This window comes from Anas acuta, unplaced genomic scaffold (assembly GCF_963932015.1).
Source record: "Anas acuta unplaced genomic scaffold, bAnaAcu1.1 SCAFFOLD_38, whole genome shotgun sequence".
Lineage (NCBI taxonomy): Eukaryota > Metazoa > Chordata > Aves > Anseriformes > Anatidae > Anas > Anas acuta.
Window position 1 is genome coordinate 186,474 of NW_027076215.1, and position 8,351 is coordinate 194,824.

Consider the following 8,351-nt stretch of genomic DNA (forward strand, 5'->3'; position numbering starts at 1 on the left):
GGGTACAAGAGAACTCCCAAGGGGAGCTTTTACGCAGCCCCACATGCAACTGGACCCTCCGGGTTCACTGTTTCCGAGCATCCCTAAACATAGCCCTAGCCGTCATCGAAGACGACTGAAAAATCAGGCCCCCGGAAATGCGTTTCGAGCCCTTTTCGCCCATCCAAAAGTGCCCCCAAAGGAAGGCTTTGGGTACAAGTGAACTCCCCAGGGGAGCCTTTACGCAGCCCCACATGCAACTGGACCCTCCGGGTTCGCTGTTTCCGAGCATCCCTAAACATAGCCCTAGCCGGCATCGAAGACGACTGAAAAATCAGGCCCCAGGAAATGCGTTACGAGCCCTTTTCGCCCATCTAAAAGTGCCCCCAAAGGAAGGCTTTGGGTACAAGTGAACTCCCCAGGGGAGCCTTTACGCAGCCCCACATGCAACTGGACCCTTTGGTTTCGCTGTTCCTGAGCAAACCTAAACGTAGCCCTTGCCGGCATCGGAGACGAGTGAAAAATCAGGCCCCAGGAAATGCGTTGCGAACCCTTTTTGCCCATCCAAAAGTGCCCCCAAAGGAAGGCTTGGGGTACAAGTGAACTCCCCAGGGGAGCCTTTACGCAGCTCCACATGCAACTGGACCCTCCGGGTTCGATTTTTCCGAGCAACCCTAAATATATCCCTAGCCGGCATGGGAGAAGACTGAAAACCCGGGCCCCAGAAAACGCGTTGCAAGCCCCTTTGGACCATTAAAAAGTGTCACCAAAGGAAGGCTTTGGGTACAAGTGAACTCCCCAGGGGAGCCTTTACGCAGCCCCATATGCAACTGGAACCTCCGGGTTCGCTGTTTCCGAGCAACTCTAAACGTAGCCCTAGCAGTCATCGGAGACGACTGAAAAATCAGGCCCCAGGAAATGCGTTACGAGCCCTTTTCGCCCATCCAAAAGTGCCCCCAAAGGAAGGCTTTGGGTACAAGTGAACTCCCCAGGGGAGCCTTTATGCAGCCCCACATGCAACTGGACCCTCCGGGTTCAATTTTTCCGAGCAACCCTAAATATATCCCTAGCCGGCATGGGAGAAGACTGAAAACCGGGGCCCAACAAAACGAGTTGCAAGACCCTTTGGACCATCCAAAAGTGTCCCCAAAGGAAGGCTTTGGGTACAAGTGAACTCCCCAGGGGAGCCTTTACGCAGCCCCATATGCAACTGGACCCTCCGGGTTCGCTGTTTCCGAGCATCCCTAAACATAGCCCTAGCCGGCATCGAAGACGACTGAAAAATCAGGCCCCAGGAAATGCGTTGCGAGCCCTTTTCACCCATCCAAAAGTGCCCCCAAAGGAAGGCTTTGGGTACAAGTGAACTCCCCAGGGGAGCCTTTACGCAGCCCCACATGCAACTGGACCCTCTGGGTTCGCTGTTCCTGAGCAAAACTAAACGTATCTCTAGCCGTCATCGGAGACGAGTGAAAAATCAGTCCCCAGGAAATGCGTTGCGAGCCCATTTGGACCATCCAAAAGTGCCCCCAAAGGAAGGCTTGGGGTACAAGTGAACTCCCCAGGGGAGCCTTTATGCAGCCCCACATGCAACTGGACCCTCCGGGTTCGATTATTCGGAGCAACCCTAAATATATCCCTAGCCGGCATGGGAGAAGACTGAAAACCCGGGCCCAACAAAACGCGTTGCAAGCCTCTTTGGACCATCCAAAAGTGTCCCCAAATGAAAGCTTTGGGTACAAGTGAACTCCCCAGGGGAGCCGATACGCAGCCCCACATGCAACTGGACCCTCCGGGTTCGCTGTTTCTGAGCATCCCTAAACATAGCCCTAGCCGGCATCGATGACGACTGAAAAATCAGGCCCCAGGAAATGCGTTACGAGCCCTTTTCGCCCATCCAAAAGTGCCCCCAAAGGAAGGCTTTGGGTACAAGTGAACTCCCCAGGGGAGCCTTTACGCAGCCCCACATGCAACTGGACCCTCCGGGTTCGCTCATTCCGAGCATCCCTAAACATAGCCCTAGCCAGCATCGAAGACGAGTGAAAAATCAAACCCCAGGAAATGTGTTACGAGCCCTTTTCGCCCATCCAAAAGTGCCCCCAAAGGAAGGCTTTGGGTACAAGTGAACTCCCCAGGGGAGCCTTTACGCAGCCCCACATGCAACTGGACACCTCCGGGTTCGATTTTTCCGAGCAACCCTAAATATATCACTAGCCGGCATGGGAGAACACTGAAAATCCGGACCTAAGAAAAAAAGTTGCACGCCCCTTTGGACCATCCAAAAGTGTCATCAAAGGAAGGCTTTGGGTACAAGTGAACTCCCCAGGGGAGCCTTTACGCAGCTCCACATGCAACTGGACACCTCCAGGTTCGATTTTTCCGAGCAACCCTAAATATATCCCTAGCCAGCATGGGAGAAGACTGAAAACCCGTGCCCCAGAAAACGCATTGCAAGCCCCTTTGGACCATCCAAAAGTGTCACCAAAGGAAGGCTTTGGGTACAAGAGAACTCCCAAGGGGAGCTTTTACGCAGCCCCACATGCAACTGGACCCTCCGGGTTCACTGTTTCCGAGCATCCCTAAACATAGCCCTAGCCGTCATCGAAGACGACTGAAAAATCAGGCCCCCGGAAATGCGTTTCGAGCCCTTTTCGCCCATCCAAAAGTGCCCCCAAAGGAAGGCTTTGGGTACAAGTGAACTCCCCAGGGGAGCCTTTACGCAGCCCCACATGCAACTGGACCCTCCGGGTTCGCTGTTTCCGAGCATCCCTAAACATAGCCCTAGCCGGCATCGAAGACGACTGAAAAATCAGGCCCCAGGAAATGCGTTACGAGCCCTTTTCGCCCATCTAAAAGTGCCCCCAAAGGAAGGCTTTGGGTACAAGTGAACTCCCCAGGGGAGCCTTTACGCAGCCCCACATGCAACTGGACCCTTTGGTTTCGCTGTTCCTGAGCAAACCTAAACGTAGCCCTTGCCGGCATCGGAGACGAGTGAAAAATCAGGCCCCAGGAAATGCGTTGCGAACCCTTTTTGCCCATCCAAAAGTACCCCAAAGGAAGGCTTGGGGTACAAGTGAACTCCCCAGGGGAGCCTTTACGCAGCTCCACATGCAACTGGACCCTCCGGGTTCGATTTTTCCGAGCAACCCTAAATATATCCCTAGCCGGCATGGGAGAAGACTGAAAACCCGGGCCCCAGAAAACGCGTTGCAAGCCCCTTTGGACCATTAAAAAGTGTCACCAAAGGAAGGCTTTGGGTACAAGTGAACTCCCCAGGGGAGCCTTTACGCAGCCCCATATGCAACTGGAACCTCCGGGTTCGCTGTTTCCGAGCAACTCTAAACGTAGCCCTAGCAGTCATCGGAGACGACTGAAAAATCAGGCCCCAGGAAATGCGTTACGAGCCCTTTTCGCCCATCCAAAAGTGCCCCCAAAGGAAGGCTTTGGGTACAAGTGAACTCCCCAGGGGAGCCTTTATGCAGCCCCACATGCAACTGGACCCTCCGGGTTCAATTTTTCCGAGCAACCCTAAATATATCCCTAGCCGGCATGGGAGAAGACTGAAAACCGGGGCCCAACAAAACGAGTTGCAAGACCCTTTGGACCATCCAAAAGTGTCCCCAAAGGAAGGCTTTGGGTACAAGTGAACTCCCCAGGGGAGCCTTTACGCAGCCCCATATGCAACTGGACCCTCCGGGTTCGCTGTTTCCGAGCATCCCTAAACATAGCCCTAGCCGGCATCGAAGACGACTGAAAAATCAGGCCCCAGGAAATGCGTTGCGAGCCCTTTTCACCCATCCAAAAGTGCCCCCAAAGGAAGGCTTTGGGTACAAGTGAACTCCCCAGGGGAGCCTTTACGCAGCCCCACATGCAACTGGACCCTCTGGGTTCGCTGTTCCTGAGCAAAACTAAACGTATCTCTAGCCGTCATCGGAGACGAGTGAAAAATCAGTCCCCAGGAAATGCGTTGCGAGCCCATTTGGACCATCCAAAAGTGCCCCCAAAGGAAGGCTTGGGGTACAAGTGAACTCCCCAGGGGAGCCTTTATGCAGCCCCACATGCAACTGGACCCTCCGGGTTCGATTATTCGGAGCAACCCTAAATATATCCCTAGCCGGCATGGGAGAAGACTGAAAACCCGGGCCCAACAAAACGCGTTGCAAGCCTCTTTGGACCATCCAAAAGTGTCCCCAAATGAAAGCTTTGGGTACAAGTGAACTCCCCAGGGGAGCCGATACGCAGCCCCACATGCAACTGGACCCTCCGGGTTCGCTGTTTCTGAGCATCCCTAAACATAGCCCTAGCCGGCATCGATGACGACTGAAAAATCAGGCCCCAGGAAATGCGTTACGAGCCCTTTTCGCCCATCCAAAAGTGCCCCCAAAGGAAGGCTTTGGGTACAAGTGAACTCCCCAGGGGAGCCTTTACGCAGCCCCACATGCAACTGGACCCTCCGGGTTCGCTCATTCCGAGCATCCCTAAACATAGCCCTAGCCAGCATCGAAGACGAGTGAAAAATCAAACCCCAGGAAATGTGTTACGAGCCCTTTTCGCCCATCCAAAAGTGCCCCCAAAGGAAGGCTTTGGGTACAAGTGAACTCCCCAGGGGAGCCTTTACGCAGCCCCACATGCAACTGGACACCTCCGGGTTCGATTTTTCCGAGCAACCCTAAATATATCACTAGCCGGCATGGGAGAACACTGAAAATCCGGACCTAAGAAAAAAAGTTGCACGCCCCTTTGGACCATCCAAAAGTGTCATCAAAGGAAGGCTTTGGGTACAAGTGAACTCCCCAGGGGAGCCTTTACGCAGCTCCACATGCAACTGGACACCTCCAGGTTCGATTTTTCCGAGCAACCCTAAATATATCCCTAGCCAGCATGGGAGAAGACTGAAAACCTGTGCCCCAGAAAACGTGTTGCAAGCCCCTTTGGACCATCCAAAAGTGTCACCAAAGGAAGGCTTTGGGTACAAGTGAACTCCCCAGGGGAGCCTTTACGCAGCCCCACATGCAACTGGACCCTCCGGGTTCGCTGTTTCCGAGCATCCCTAAATATAGCCCTAGCCGGCATCGAAGACGACTGAAAAATCAGGCCCCAGGAAATGCGTTACGAGCCCTTTTCGCCCATCCAAAAGTGCCCCCAAAGGAAGGCTTTGGGTACAAGTGAACTCCCCAGGGGAGCCTTTACGCAGCCCCACATGCAACTGGACCCTCCGGGTTCGATTTTTCCGAGCAACCCTAAATATATCCCTAGCCGGCATTGGAGAAGACTGAAAACCGGGGCCCAACAAAACGCGTTGCAAGCCCCATTGGACCATCCAAAAGTGCCCCCAAAGGAAGGCTTTGGGTACAAGTGAACTCCCCAGGGGAGCCTTTACGCAGCCCCACATGCAACTGGACCCTCCGGGTTCGCTGTTTCCGAGCATCCCTAAACATAGCCCTAGCCGGCATCGAAGACGACTGAAAAATCAGGCCCCAGGAAATGCGTTGCGAGCCCTTTTCGCCCATCCAAAAGTGCCCCCAAAGGAAGGCTTTGGGTACAAGTGAACTCCCCAGGGGAGCCTTTACGCAGCCCCACATGCAACTGGACCCTTTGGTTTCGCTGTTCCTGAGTAAACCTAAACGTAGCCATAGCCGTCATCGGAGACGAGTGAAAAATCAGGCCCCAGGAAATGCGTTGCGAGCCCCTTTGGACAATCCAAAAGTGCCCAAATAGTTAGGCTTTGGGTACAAGTGAACTCCCCAGGGGAGCCTTTACGCAGCCCCATATGCAACTGGATCCTCCGGGTTCGCTGTTTCCGAGCAACTCTAAACCTATCCCTAGCAGTAATCGGAGACGACTGAAAAATCAGGCCCCAGGAAATGCGTTACGAGCCCTTTTCGCCTATCCAAAAGTGCCCCCAAAGGAAGGCTTTGGGTACAAGTGAACTCCCCAGGGGAGCCTTTACACAGCCCCACATGCAACTGGACCCTCCGGGTTCGCTGTTTCCGAGCATCCCTAAACACAGCCCTAGCCGGCATCGAAGACGGCTGAAAAATCAGGCCCCAGGAAATGCGTTCCGAGCCCCTTTGGACCATCCAAAAGTGCCCTCAAAGGAAGGCTTTGGGTACAAGTGAACTCCCCAGGGGAGCCTTTACGCAGCCCCACATGCAACTGGACCCTTTGGTTTCGCTGTTCCTGAGTAAACCTAAACGTAGCCATAGCCGTCATCGGAGACGAGTGAAAAATCAGGCCCCAGGAAATGCGTTGCGAGCCCTTTTCGCCCATCTAAATGTGCCCCAAAAGGAAGGCTTGGGATACAAGTGAACTCCCCAGGGGAGCTTTTACGCAGCCCCACATGCAAATGGACACCTCCGGGTTCGATTTTTCCGAGCAACCCTAAATATATCACTAGCCGGCATGGGAGAAGACTGAAAACCCGGACCCCAGAAAACATGATGCAAGCCCCTTTGGACCATCCAGAAGTGCCCCCAAAGGAAGGCTTTGGGTACAAGTGAACTCCCCAGGGGAGCCTTTACGCAGCCCCATATGCAACTGGACCCTCCGGGTTCGCTGTTTCCGAGCAACTCTAAACGTAGCCCTAGCAGTCATCGGAGACGACTGAAAAATCAGGCCCCAGGAAATGCGTTGCAAGCCCTTTTCGCCTATCCAAAAGTGCCCCCAAAGGAAGGCTTTGGGTACAAGTGAACTCCCCAGGGGAGCCTTTACGCAGCCCCACATGCAACTGGACCCTCCGGGTTCGCTGTTTCCGAGCATCACTAAACATAGCCCTAGCCGGCATCGAAGACGACTGAAAAATCAGGCCCCAGGAAATGCGTTGCGAGCCCTTTTCGCCCATCCAAAAGTGCCCCCAAAGGAAGGCTTTGGGTACAAGTGAACTCCCCAGGGAAGCCTTTACGCAGCCCCACATGCAACTGGACACCTCCGGGTTCGCTGTTTCCGAGCATCCCTAAACTTAGCCCTAGCCGGCATCGAAGACGGCTGAAAAATCAGGCCCCAGGAAATGCGTTCCGAGCCCCTTTGGACCATCCAAAAGTGCCCCCAAAGGAAGACTTTGGGTACAAGTGAACTCCCCAGGGGAGCCTTTACGCAGCCCCACATGCAACTGGACCCTTTGGTTTCGCTGTTCCTGAGTAAACCTAAACGTAGCCATAGCCGTCATCGGAGACGAGTGAAAAATCAGGCCCCAGGAAATGCGTTGCGAGCCCCTTTGGACCATCCAAAAGTGCCCCCAAAGGAAGGCTTGGGATACAAGTGAACTCCCCAGGGGAGCCTTTACGCAGCCCCACATGCAAATGGACACCTCCGGGTTCGATTTTTCCGAGCAACCCTAAATATATCCCTAGCCGGCATGGGAGAAGACTGAAACCCCGGACCCCAGAAAACACGATGCAAGCCCCTTTGGACCATCCAAAAGTGCCCCCAAAGGAAGGCTTTGGGTACAAGTGAACTCCCCAGGGGAGCCTTTACGCAGCCCCATATGCAACTGGACCCTCCGGGTTCGCTGTTTCCGAGCAACTTTAAACGTAGCCCTAGCAGTCATCGGAGACAAGTGAAAAATCAGGCCCCAGGAAATGCGTTACGAGCCCTTTTCGCCCATCCAAAAGTGCCCCCAAAGGAAGGCTTTGGGTACAAGTGAAATCTGCAGGGGAGCCTTTACGCAGCGCCACGTGCAACTGGACCCTCCGGGTTCGCTGTTTCTGAGCATCCCTAAACATAGCCCTAGCCGGCATCGATGATGACTGAAAAATCAGGCCCCAGGAAATGCGTTGCGAACCGTTTTCGCCCATCCAGAAGTGCCCCCAAAGGAAGGCTTTGGGTACAAGTGAACTCCCCAGGGGAGCCTTTACGCAGCCCCACATGCAACTGGACCCTCCGGGTTCGCTGTTTCCGAGCATCCCTAAACATATCCCTAGCCGGCATCGAAGACGGCTGAAAAATCAGGCCCCAGGAAATGCGTTCCGAGCCCCTTTGGACCATCCAAAAGTGCCCTCAAAGGAAGGCTTTGGGTACAAGTGAACTCCCCAGGGGAGCCTTTACGCAGCCCCACATGCAACTGGACCCTTTGGTTTCGCTGTTCCTGAGTAAACCTAAACGTAGCCATAGCCGTCATCGGAGACGAGTGAAAAATCAGGCCCCAGGAAATGCGTTGCGAGCCCTTTTCGCCCATCCAAAAGTGCCCCCAAAGGAAGGCTTGGGATACAAGTGAACTCCCAGGGGAGCCTTTACGCAGCCCCATATGCAACTGGATCGTCCGGTTCGCTGTTTCCGAGCAACTCTAAACGTAGCCCTATCAGTCATCGGAGACGACTGAAAACCCGTGCCCCAGAAAACACGATGCAAGCCCCTTTGGACCATCCAGAAGTGCCCCC